The sequence below is a fragment of the Pimephales promelas genome, chromosome 2 (assembly GCF_988280905.1).
Source record: "Pimephales promelas chromosome 2, fPimPro1.hap1.1, whole genome shotgun sequence".
Classification (NCBI taxonomy): Eukaryota; Metazoa; Chordata; class Actinopteri; order Cypriniformes; family Leuciscidae; genus Pimephales; species Pimephales promelas.
In genome coordinates, this window is record NC_142770.1 from 47028307 (window position 1) to 47040557 (window position 12251).

The 12251-nt window shown below is 44.4% G+C and overlaps 1 protein-coding gene across 1 annotated transcript in view; it reads right to left on the reverse strand.

Annotated features, from left to right (window-relative positions):
* Positions 1 to 12251, reverse strand: part of LOC120470595 (uncharacterized) — a 58188-nt gene that overhangs the window by 29438 nt on the left and 16499 nt on the right. The window lies entirely within an intron of this gene.

A 12251-nucleotide genomic window follows, 5' to 3' on the forward strand; every position in this document is an offset into this window, starting at 1 on the left:
TGTTTATCACTAATACTCAATCATCACCCAATTAGTCACTTAATTATCTCATTAACTTTAACACTGCTTCAGTGTTACTTTAACACTCTGTAGAGTGGGACCAAATACACTCTGAGCAGTGTTGAATTAACACTGGGGATTTTGCTGTGTACTGGCATGGATGCGGCATTACATGTTTTTCAACAAAACCTTTTTTACCTAGAATTTAAAGTGTGGATTAATCATCCCCTATACCTCCATGTCTTCATCCCTTGTGAGTGGATATCATTTAAAACATTCTTAAAAGAACTGCTCATTTCTTCTAAATGTATAGTATTTATTGTTCTTGTCAAGTAATATTGCTGTAATACTGTTAATGTATGTACAGTATAAATTGCAAACATGCTTGTGACAGTTGTGGTTCACAAATTATAGACATTTTAGAGGAGGTAGATACTGTGTATTTAAAGGTGCTCTAATTCATGTTTATTTGTACTATGTTATTTTTGTATATAAATCATTATTACAGTGGTACAAATTGCTATTTTTTTTTATTTGTAAATTAGAAACTGAATTTTTTAACCATTGCACAGCACCACTTTATCACCAATAATGTTTTATAACTTTGTAGTCAAATTGTTTTATGTCACATGTGAGAACAAATGCAAGATATATTTTCTTTCAGATTATGTCATTTTTGTAATAAAGTCTGTATCATAGAATGATAACTTCTTTCTGTTGTTATTTTGTAGGTGTTGTAATTAAATGGCTTAAAGGTAATTTAGTTTACATATAATTTAGTAAAACTGCTGTTCCCTTTCGAAGGGAACTCAACAATACGTCGAATGACACAATGGGGAACGCCTCAGGCGTGACAGGTGTCTGAAATCAAATATCAACTTACAGTAATCAGGTTGACCGGCGACAGCCCGTGCATCATCAGCTTGTATGATGAGCGCATCAATCTGGATGTATAAGAAGGGCGCCTTGAAACCGTGACAACATATTTTCGTCTTCGGGGACTGTTTGTCTGTTTTCGATATCAACAATTCAAGATGAAGCGTGCAGAGAAGCGGCAAAAGAATACCTTCCGCAAGTGTGCTGATCCGTGTCCTATATATTTGACACCGCAAGATCCACACGATCTGTGCGTGTTCTGTCTGGGTGAAGAGCACGCGCGGGAAGCTTTTGAGGGAGCTTCTTGCGCGAACTGCGAGGGTTTTACCATCAAAACTCTCCGTTCTTGTCTATCCCACTTCTAGAGGGAATTGGGTTACGGCATCTGAACCCCGCGGTACTGGTCCCGCTCGGGCTGAGGCTCAGCGGTGATTAAGCTCGTGGGGCTCTCAGATGGAGCTGGCGGATCAGCTGGAATGGGGCGTTAACCTTTCGGATGATTCGCCAGCTGACGAGGACGATTTACAGATCAATGTTGAGGATGTGCTCTCTCTCTCTGACGGATCTGTAAATGATTCTCTTCGGGCCGGGCAAGAGTTGGCTTTGGATGATGTCAGTTTGGTTGAGACCAAACCATCTCAGCCCTCTTGTCCAGTGTACGCTGAACTGGTGGATGTTATGGGGCGCGCCACGGATGGATTATGGCTAGAGTGGAGGCGCATCCGGGAGGAGCCCGTTCGTGGTATTTTGGACGACCGGTTCCTCCCCACCCGTAAACCACCAGCTCAGTTGAGCCTTCCATTTCTTCCCGCTCTCCACTCTGAGATCGAGAAGGCATGGAAGAACCCGTTCTCTGCGCGTCTCCATCTGCATCAGCGGGCTAGTTTCGCTGATGTGGAGGGAGCCGCAGAGCATGGGTATGTGTCGATGCCACCAGTAGACGAGACGTTTGCTAACTATCTCGCCTCTGGTCGGCCATTCTCACTAGAAGCTCCGACCCTGCCATCCAAGGCGCTCAAAACAACTTTGCGCTTGAATGGCAGAGCGTACAAGGCTGCAGGTCAGGCGGGTGCGGTTCTGCACACCCTCGCAGTCCTCCAGGCCTACCAAGCCGACCTGCTGAGGGACCTCGATCAGGGGGCTGGTTTGTCCCCTGACGCGGTCGCGGAGCTGCGCCGCTCCACGGATTTGACTCTCCGGGTCACCAAGCAGTCTGCAGGTTCCATCGGTCATGCGATGGCTGCTATGGTGGCCACGGAGAGGCATCTGTGGCTCAACCAGGCTGACATCGGGGAGAAAGATAAGACTTTTCTCCTCGATTCGCCGGTTTCGTCTTCTGAACTTTTCGGACCTTCTGTCGAGACGGTGGTTGAGAAGTTCAGGGAGGCGAGGGCGTGCTCCGCGGCATTTAAGAGCTGCATACCGCGGAGGTCCTCGGCCCAGCCCAGGCAGGCGGGAGAGCCTGGTCCGTCGTGGTCTGAGGATCACAGGCGGGCCCAGAGGGCTAATGTCGCCTCCCGTGCGCCCCCTCCTTCTAATAGGAGGATACTAATACTGTGGTCACCAGGTTACAGGCCTCACCAGGTCTTCCGGGTAATGAGCTCCCACACAGTGTGGTTCTCGGGTTAAAGGCTCAACAGGCCTTCCTGATTTTGAGTTTATTCTTTTTTGTTAAGCTCCCACATATTGTGCTATTCGGGTTATTGGCCTCTTCCGGCCTTCCTGGTTATGAGCTCCCACATACTGGGGTCGCCTGGTTACAGGCCTTATTAGGCCTGCTGGGCCTCTACATGTCAGGTTACAGGCCTCGTCCGGTCTTCCTGAATGTGAGCCCCACATGGGTGGCTGCCAGGTTACAGGCCACAAGTCGGCCTTCCTGAATCCATAGTGAAGTACACAAACCTATACTTCACCTATTATTGTGGTAAATCACATGACGAGATGTCTTGTGTACTCTCTAAAATCCATTTCTTATGGTAAGGGTCTCGCACGGTATGCTTCGGTCCCTTCTTATGTGGCTCAGACCCCCGTCTTCCCTTGGATCCCACTTTAGGAGGCGTCCTGTCACTTAAGTAGGCTACGGGGATGCCTTTCTCTGGCTAACTTCTGGAAGAAGTAGCTTCCACTTGGTGGAGTAAGCTCCCACAGGTTGTGGTCACCAGGCTGGGTCTCACTGACCTTCCTGAGTACGAGCTCCTACCAGATGTGGTCGCCAGGTAGTAGGCCTTACCAGGCCTTCCTGGTCATGAGCTCTCACACACTGTGGTCGCCAGGTTACAGGCCTCAATGGGCCTTCCTAGCAATGAGCTCCCACATATTGTGGTTGCTGGGTTACAGGCCTCACCAGGCCTTCCTGAATTCAGAGTGAAGTACATGAATCCATACTTCACCTATTATTGTGGTAAGTCACCCGACGAGATGTCCTGTGCACTTTTTAAATCCATTTCTTATGGTGAGGGTCACGCGCGGTATGCTTCAATCCCTTCTTATGTGGTTCAGACCCTGGTCTTTCCTCGGGTCCCACTTTAGGAGTTCTTAAGAGCTAACTTTTGGAAGTAGCTCCCGCTGGTGTGGTTTTTCAGGTACACCAGGCTGGGTCTCACTGACCTTCCTGAGTACGAGCTCCCACACACTGTGGTCGCCAGGTTACAGGCCTTACTAGGCCTTCCAGGTTACGAGCTTCCACATACTGTGGTCGTCAGGTTACAGGCCTTACCAGGCCTTCCTGGCCATGAGCTCCCACACACTGTGGTCGCCAGGTTACAGGCCTCAACAGGCCTTCCTGAATTTCAGAGTGAAGTACACAAACCCATACTTCACCTATTATTGTGGTAAGTCACCCGACGAGATGTCTTGTGCATTTTTTAAAATCCATTTCTTATGGTGAGGGTCACGCGCAGTATGCTTCGGTCCCTTCTTATGTGGTTCAGACTCCGGTTCTTCACTTTGGGTCCCACTCTAGATGTGTCTTTGTCGCAATACATTACGACAGGCACTTCCCTTGTTCAAGCTATCTCCCACAACTGGTGGTTTTAGGTCTCATTAGACCTTTTTCGAAAGTAGCCCCACATTGTGGGTCTGTCAGGTTTCTAGCCTCTGGCTTTCCTGAAGGATGAGCTTCCACATGCTGTGGTCGTTGGGTTTCAGGCCGCACTATGTACAGCTTTCCTGACATGAGCCCTTATGTTTCGGAGCTCCCCACACAGGGGGTCATCAGGTCTTAGGTCTCTTTGACCTTCCTGATTTTAATCCCTCTCTTACTTCCTCAGTGCTCAAAAGCGAGCACTGAGTGGAAACTTGTGGATTGAGCGTACGATTCCCGTTGTTTTGAGGTTGAGTCATACTCTCCGGAGGATCCCGTCTCTGTGATCCGAAACTCGATGGTTTCTGCCAGCTTCGCGGGCCTTCAGTTTTTGGATGCCTTTCCTAGGCAATTTCCAGAGGCTCTGTCTTGGACGGACAGGCTATGGCCAGACTGTGTGTCTTAGTACAGATCACCAGGCCAGCCTGGGGGCATTTCAGGAGGAGTGTTCTCCTGAATAGTGACTGGCTGGGGGTCCCTTTGGCCCCCTAGCCACACTCCCTAGAAGGGACCCCTTCTATTTTGAAGTTATGGTCCTAAAGCCTTTGAGCTGGCCCAGATTTACCCACGTTATTACGTTCTGGTTTTTCTTGGTTCATTAGCTTGGGCTATGACCGGTAGTGAGTGCTGTCACTGACAGCCCGATGTGAAATAGGGTGAGTGGTTTCAGTGTTCCTTGGAATTACTGGTTCTGACAGTTGTCACTGCATTTTCGGCATGCACTCCCCTCAGCATGGCGGAGTGGGTATTTCGTTCCCCATTGCGTCATTCGACGTATTGTTGAGTTCCCTTCGAAAGGGAACGTCTCAGGTTACGACTGTAACCTATGTTCCCTGAGAACAGGGAACGAGACAATGCGTCTCGTTGCCATGCCTCAGAGCCTGCCTGCAACAGTCCCTTCAGACGATAGGATGTTGTCACGGTTTCAAGGCGCCCTTCTTATACATCCAGATTGACGCGCTCATCATTCAAGTTGATGATGCACGGGCTGTCGCCGGTCAACCTGATTACTGTAAGTTGATATTTGATTTCAGACACCTGTTACGCCTGAGGCGTTCCCCATTGCGTCATTCGACGTATTGTCTCGTTCCCTGTTCTCAGGGAACATAGGTTACAGTCGTAACCTGAGACGTTTTGTGTTTCTATGGTTTTACTGTAGTATTACTACAATATAACCATAGTAAAACCATGGTATCAAAACCATGGTTTTTAAAAATACCAGTTACAACAGTCATGGTTACTATGGTTTTACTGTAGTATTACTACAATATAACTGTAGTAAAATCATGGTATTAAAACCATGTTTTTTTAAAAATTATGGTTCGCACCAAAATAACACGGTTACTACAGTCATAGTTAACTACAGTTTTACTATAGTAAAACCATGGTTAATTTTCGTAAGGGTGAGTTCAGGAAAAGCCCAGTGAGAAAAACCAGTCAACAAACGCAGTGAGTAAGAATCAATAAACACAAACACGGTGAGTAATGTCTTGTCCTGTTGTTGTCACCTGTGTCACATGTCACATGTTTAGTATAGCCTCCAATGGCAATAGGATTTATTTGTGATAAATGCAAGGTGACAGACAGGCTGACGGAGAAGATTTCAGAATTAGAGACACGCATCCACACTTTAATTGAGGATAGTAAGAATGCTAGATCTTTAGATAGTGTTTTGGATGCGCCTAGCATAGTGAACTCTTCACATGTTTTGGTTCCGGCTGAAGTAGAGCCCGTGCAGCAGAGCAGATGGGTGACGGTTAGGGATCGCTCTAGTCACGGATCAAAGAACCATTCTTCCATTCCGATTCCCCATAACAAATCGATTTGCCCCACTCAGTGGAACACCCACTGAGAATCCTGTTGATTGTGCCCTGGTAATTGGTGATTCAATCACACGGAACGTGAAAATAGACACACCAGCAACCATAGTCACATGTTTGCCGGGAGCCAGAGCGCCTGACATCACAGCAAATTTAAAAGTGCTGGCTAATGCTAATCGTAAATTCTCTAAAATCATTATTCATGTCGGCACAAATGATGTTCGACTTCGCCAGTCGGAGATCACCAAAATTAATATTAAAGAGGTGTGTGAACTCGCAAGTATGATGTCAGGCACTGTAATTTGCTCTGGCACTTGCTAGCTTTTGATCTAGATAATCTAGATGTGCTGTGTTTGATAGAAACCTGGCTAAAAACAAACGATTACATTACTTTAAATGAGCAACATGACATCATTTTGAGCTATCCGCGTGTATGCGTGTTTGTCTACACCATTAACGTCCGCGTCATTCCGCGTGTCCGTACATGCCGTCAAATGTCCGACCAAAACATTTTTTCTTTCCTAGGTTAGTGATGTTACGTTCGTGAACGAATCATTCTTTTTGAACGAATCTTTTAGGTGAACGAATCATTCTCGTTCACGTTATCCATTGACTCATATTTCTCGTTCACTGAAATTCCCCCTTCTACCACTGCGCGCCGCTATTGCGCGCATGCGCAGCTCAATGAACCGTGTAGCTCTGTGGCCCGTTTCATCTGTCAAAGACAAAGAGTGACTAAACCTCGAGCCAATAGCCTTCGAGTATGATACGGGACGGAGCATGTGATTTGTTGAATCTAGTGAACGAATACGCCCTTTATTGAGTTGCTTTGAGTTTGAACGAGTCCAATGAACTGTTACATACATCTCGTTCGTGCATGAAAGAACCAGTTGTTTGAACGTCAAGATAATAATGACGACGAAGTTAACAGTGCAAGCTGATGGTTTAATTTAATAAAAGACAGCTTAAAATTTTCGTTAGCGTGCAAAATTTAGTTATGTGTGCATTTTGTATTATTTATTTTTATTATTGTTGTTTTATGTTTCAACGGTTTTATACTTTAAAAAATAAATATATATGTCATGTCATGCACTTTTGTTTGTTTAAAAACTGTAAAACATTAAAAAAAAAATAGAGTATTGATTATTTGCGTCACGTCATTCCAGCTCATTTGCGTCACGTGACTCACGTCAGCTAATTGCATTTCAGTTTGGGCTTAAAGGCGCCTGTAATTGGTTGGATCTACTCTGCTGAATGAGTCTGAACGAGAGAGAGATCTCCCGTTCGTGAACGAATTGAACGAATTGAACGAACTGGTTGCTATACCCAGTTCGTGTACCAGGTCGGCCATTCTGTCAATCTAGTTCATCAATCAGCAGAAAGTGAGTGCAAAGCGCAGGTATTCGTACTGTGCACGCGCAATTCATAACTTACATACAGAAAATAACTCCTCGTTTAACTCGTTATGACCAAACAAATAAAATGTTAACTAGCCTGCCTAGTATGCAAACAGATTAAAAAACACTTGTGATTTGGTCATCCGAAAAGAGTGTAATTTAAAAGATAAAAAGAGTGTTGAGACTTTGATCGCTTATTTAGACTTATTTTATCAATTTAATGAGTAGCCTAGGGCACAATTTTTAATAAAGTCAAATCAGTTTTTATTTTGTAACAAGTAAATACGTTGTTAACACATTTTGCCGCACCTGCTGCTGATGTATATGGAAAAAAAAACTGAACGAATCAGTGAACGAGTCTGAACGAATCATTTTGGTGAACGAACTAAAAATGAACGAGTCTCTGAAAAGAATCAAAATTTCCACCACTACTAGGATGGTAAGGGAACAGTCATAAATGCTATTAACTCCAGTGACGGTTAGGTTTAGGGACGGGGTTGAGGTAAGTCATATATTTATATATACAGTAATAACGTTAAGACAACGGCGTTCATAAATACGCTGAAAAGCGATTATGCGTGTTGATAGCACGCCAAAAATGGAAATACGAATTGGCGTGTCATACACACGCTACTTCATGAGATCAGTAAGTCCACCCCGCAAGATTACAGTTATAAACATGAACCTTGTCTAAAAGGCAAAGGGGGAGGTGTTGCTGTGATTTATAGTAATATCCTCAAAACCACTAAGAAATCTAGTTTTAAATATACTTCTTGTGTAAATGAGTGTAAATGATAAATCACGTTTGAGAATTCTGCTGGCTACTGTAAACAGGCCACCAGGGCACCATAAAGATTTGATCAAAGAATTTGCGGACTTTCTATCAGAATTAGTCCTGGCTGCAGATAAAGTACTAATAGTTGGTGACCTTAATATACATGTAGATAATGAAAAAGATGCATTGGGATTGGCATTTAAAGACATTATAAACTCAATTGGAGTTAGACAACACATGTAAGGACCCACTCATTGTCGTAATCATACTCTAGATCTAATATTATCACATGGAATAGATGTTGATACCGTTGAAATTCTGCAGCAGAGCGATGACATCTCAGATCACTATCTAGTCTCATGTAAACTTCACTTAGCCAAAGCAGTAAAGCCGACTCCGTGTTATAAATAAGTTAGACTGTTACGTGGCCCGCTTATTGGGAACCGTGTCTGTGCTGTTCTTTCTCACTGTGGTTGTCTTTGTCTTTTCCCTATAGGTCACGTGATGTTTCGCCGGTTGCGAGTGGGCGGGGCCGACTGCTTTAAAGGGACTGAGATCGACATCCGCTTCCTCTCTCTCACTCTGGTGCTGACTGACGCCCCGTGCTCTCATTCCTTCCTCGGCGTTGTCTCTAATGGCGGAGCGGGTGCCGCTCCGAAGGCTCTAATGTGCTCGGCCCGTTTTGCCCTTGTCATAGTTGCACGATCGGTGTCAACAGATCATGTGTTCATTAAGCACGTTCCTGGTGTGAAACCCGTGTGGGTGTTATGTCCTAGTCGTTCACTTTATTTTTGAGCTGGTGGTATTGGTGATGGGTTTTCAGCTTATTTAGTGTAGGTTTATTTAGAGCAGCAGTCAGCGGACCCGGAAGACTCACGGAGAACCTTGTCTTTATTTTTCGAACGGGAGGCAGGCCAGTGTTCTGATCCGGAAGATAGTGAGCAGGGTTTTCTTTCTGTTTTGCTTTGTTGTTAATTACCAGTTGTTACCACCAGGCTCTGTTTGTGTCCTACCTGTTTAATTATTTGAACAACTGACAATAAATTATTTTCATATTGTCAATGAACGCTTGTGTTTTTTTTATATGTTATGATGACCCTGTTTAAATTCATTTTCTGGGCACGTAACATATAAATGGGGGCTCGTTTTGCCGGGTTTTGGACCGTATTTATTTATTTATTCTTCTCGATTTTTCCTTAGTAAAAATCTTTTTCCGTGGGGGTCGTGCTGCGCGCTGTGAGAGAGTGCTTTTTGTTTCTTTTTGTACCGTGGAAGTTGGTTGATGTATTTATTTATTTATTTATTTATTTATTTTTTCTTCGTTTCCTTTCGTTTCCTTCTTGACTTTGGCCCGTTTAGGGAATTTTGTATCATTCGTAATGTTTGATTTAGACGCGTTTATTCTCGCTCCTTCGCAAGAGCTGTTGTTAACGAGCACACGTGATGACCTTGTTAGAGTTGCTGGGTACTATAAACTTGAAGTGAGTGGTGGCCCTTCCAAGGCTGATCTGCAGGAGATGCTTGTAAAAAGGTCGCATGGCCGCATTAACAATAGGGCTAGGCGGGGCTAAAGCCCCGGGGGCCCGAGCAAGGAGGCGGCCCGTGATTGGCTACTGCTAGCCATCTGATTGCCAAAGCCTTACCACACAACTCCCCCAACAAATTAGCCCTGTTATTTAGTGGCGCTTTGTCGTATATTTATGCATTATCATGGAATCATTATCATTAATATTATAGAAACGTTCGCAAAGACCCGCCTTTTTTAGTTACTGTGTGACGAGCGACGAGCCAGGCGGCTCTCACGAGTCACACACATCATGTTCTCATGCACTCACGCAGTGAAAAATACATTGCGGGGCAAAGACTAACGTTACACCGAGTGATTACGAGAGAGAGAGAGTTCAGAGCAGCTTACTGTTGATATGAAACAAAGTCTCAACCTTCAAATATTGTCATTTAAGTAATTTAAACAATACCGTTTTCAAGTTCAAGTCCACCGACATTATACTGACAGCTTTGTTGTCGGACAAAATTGCGTATTCGGCGTTATGATTGGCCAGGCCGCCTGTCAATCAACCCCCCGTAGGCAGCAGGGTATGGTAAATTGAAATGTCACGTTTAATTTTGATATGACAAATACATTTATTCTATATTTATCTTGTGAACGATCGACCTGCTGCTGTAGGCCTATAGATGATGGCTGCCTGCGCCTTATTAGAATACATCAACCAATAAATCGCCTTCACTCTTCACTTCATTCTAATCTAGACTATCCTTAAAACACAGCGTCATCATCGACCCCACAAACTTTCTGTAAGTTTGAATATTAAAGGACAACTCCGGCGCAAAATGAACCTTTGGTCTAATTACACATTGTTACCTAGTCAACCGTTATCTGAGATTTGTTTTCATGATTGCCGAATGTAAATAGTTTTATCTATAAAAACAGTTTAGCCTATAATGCTAGTATAACGCTAGTATATAGGGCATAGAGTAATGACAAATAAAAATTGCTTGTTATTACTAACAAGGCTCAAAATAGCCCCACACTAACACGGTAGCACGGTAGATAAAATATATCTAAATTACGCCATATGCTCTCATTGACAAATGCGGAACAATTAGTTCATGCGTTCATAACATCAAGGCTAGATTATTGTAATGCTCTACTGGGAGGTTGCCCTGCATGCTGGGAAGCAGACACACTCTGTCAGTTTAAATCTAGACTAAAAAAACATCTAATTGGCCTAGCATACACATAACACACTATAGACTTCCTAAATTCAAATTAGGCTGCATAGTGTAGATCAGCCGGAACTGGGAACACGTCCCGTAAATACTGATGTACTTGGTACATCAAAAGAAGGATGGCGTCTACGCTAATATTAGTTTCTCTGTTTATCCTTACCCCCAATTTCCACGAACTGCAGAACGGCTGCGGATCTGCTCAGGAACGTCGGCGGAGTCAATAGGTTTCCATTAAAGTCAATGTGTGCATTTTCACTGACTGCGGAACGGCTGCATTCCGACTCCATCCCAGCTCCGGCGACGCGCAGCCCTCCTCTGGATGGAAACAAACTGTTGCTGGTTTTGTGGTTCTGTTTATAGAAACTACATCCTGTTATATCAAACGTAAATTCGCGAGATATCGCGTGTCCTCGTGACTTTAGCTGTCAGTCATTGCCGCAGCCGTTCCGCAACAAATCCGTATCTGGTAGGGATTGAAGGACAGCGGAGCACGGATCCGACACGCAGCGGAGCCGATCCGCAGCCGTTCTGCAGTTGGTGGAAATCCGGGGTAAGGGACCCTCTATGGTGGACCTGCGCCTGGACCCATCCAGAGTCATCCTTAAGTGCGGTCCTCATCGACAAGACAGCCATCGGCACTGATCCTCAACATCTCGTCTCCAAACTGCCGTGATTACGTCGACTTCCAAACAGATGGAAATGGACAAATTCTCTTAATGTTTCGATCCAATTTGTTTTGTAATCACTGTTCTTCCGTTGGCCAGAGGAGAACTGGCCCAGACTGGTTCTCCCAAGTTGTTTTTCTCCATTCAATCACCTGATGGAGTTTTGGTTCCTTGCCACTGTTGCCTTGCTTTTGGCTTGCTTAGTTGGGGACATTTAATATTCAACAATATTATTGATCTGTGTTGTATTATTTTCATTTTAACTCTGTGAAGCTGCTTTGATACATTATGTATTGTAAAAAGCGCTATATAAATAAATGTGACTTGACTTGACATATTATGGTAGCCCCATTTGTGGTATATAGAGTGAATTTACACCTTTGCCATTAACATGTTTATAAATAACTGAAAAAAGCACGGATGTCAGTGCATGTCGGAACATCCCAAGGACCCCAAATACACAGAACAGGAGAAACACCGGTGCACAGATCTTCTTAGAAGCAAATTTATTAGAGGTGCAGCTTCTAAGAAGATCTGTGCACCGGTGTTTCTCCCGTTCTGTTTGATCTTGTCCTGCCCTGGTTGCACCGGATCGTTTTGGCATTTTTCAGAAGTGCAGTAAGCCTCCCTTTTTTATTTGACCCCAAATACACCTTGGTCCCCAGCACTGCATGAAAAGACTCAAATCCGGCAATATCCGGGCATGGTAAACTCCTGTGCAATTTGATGTTTGCTGGATGTATGTGGGAAAAAGCGGATTAGAGTAACACGGAACAGTATATTTCCAGACAAACCCGGAAACCTCACCTAAGCGGGCATATACAGGAATCCGTGAAATTTCACGGACATATACAGCTGAAACACTGCTGGGTGTGAGAGGTGTGAAGA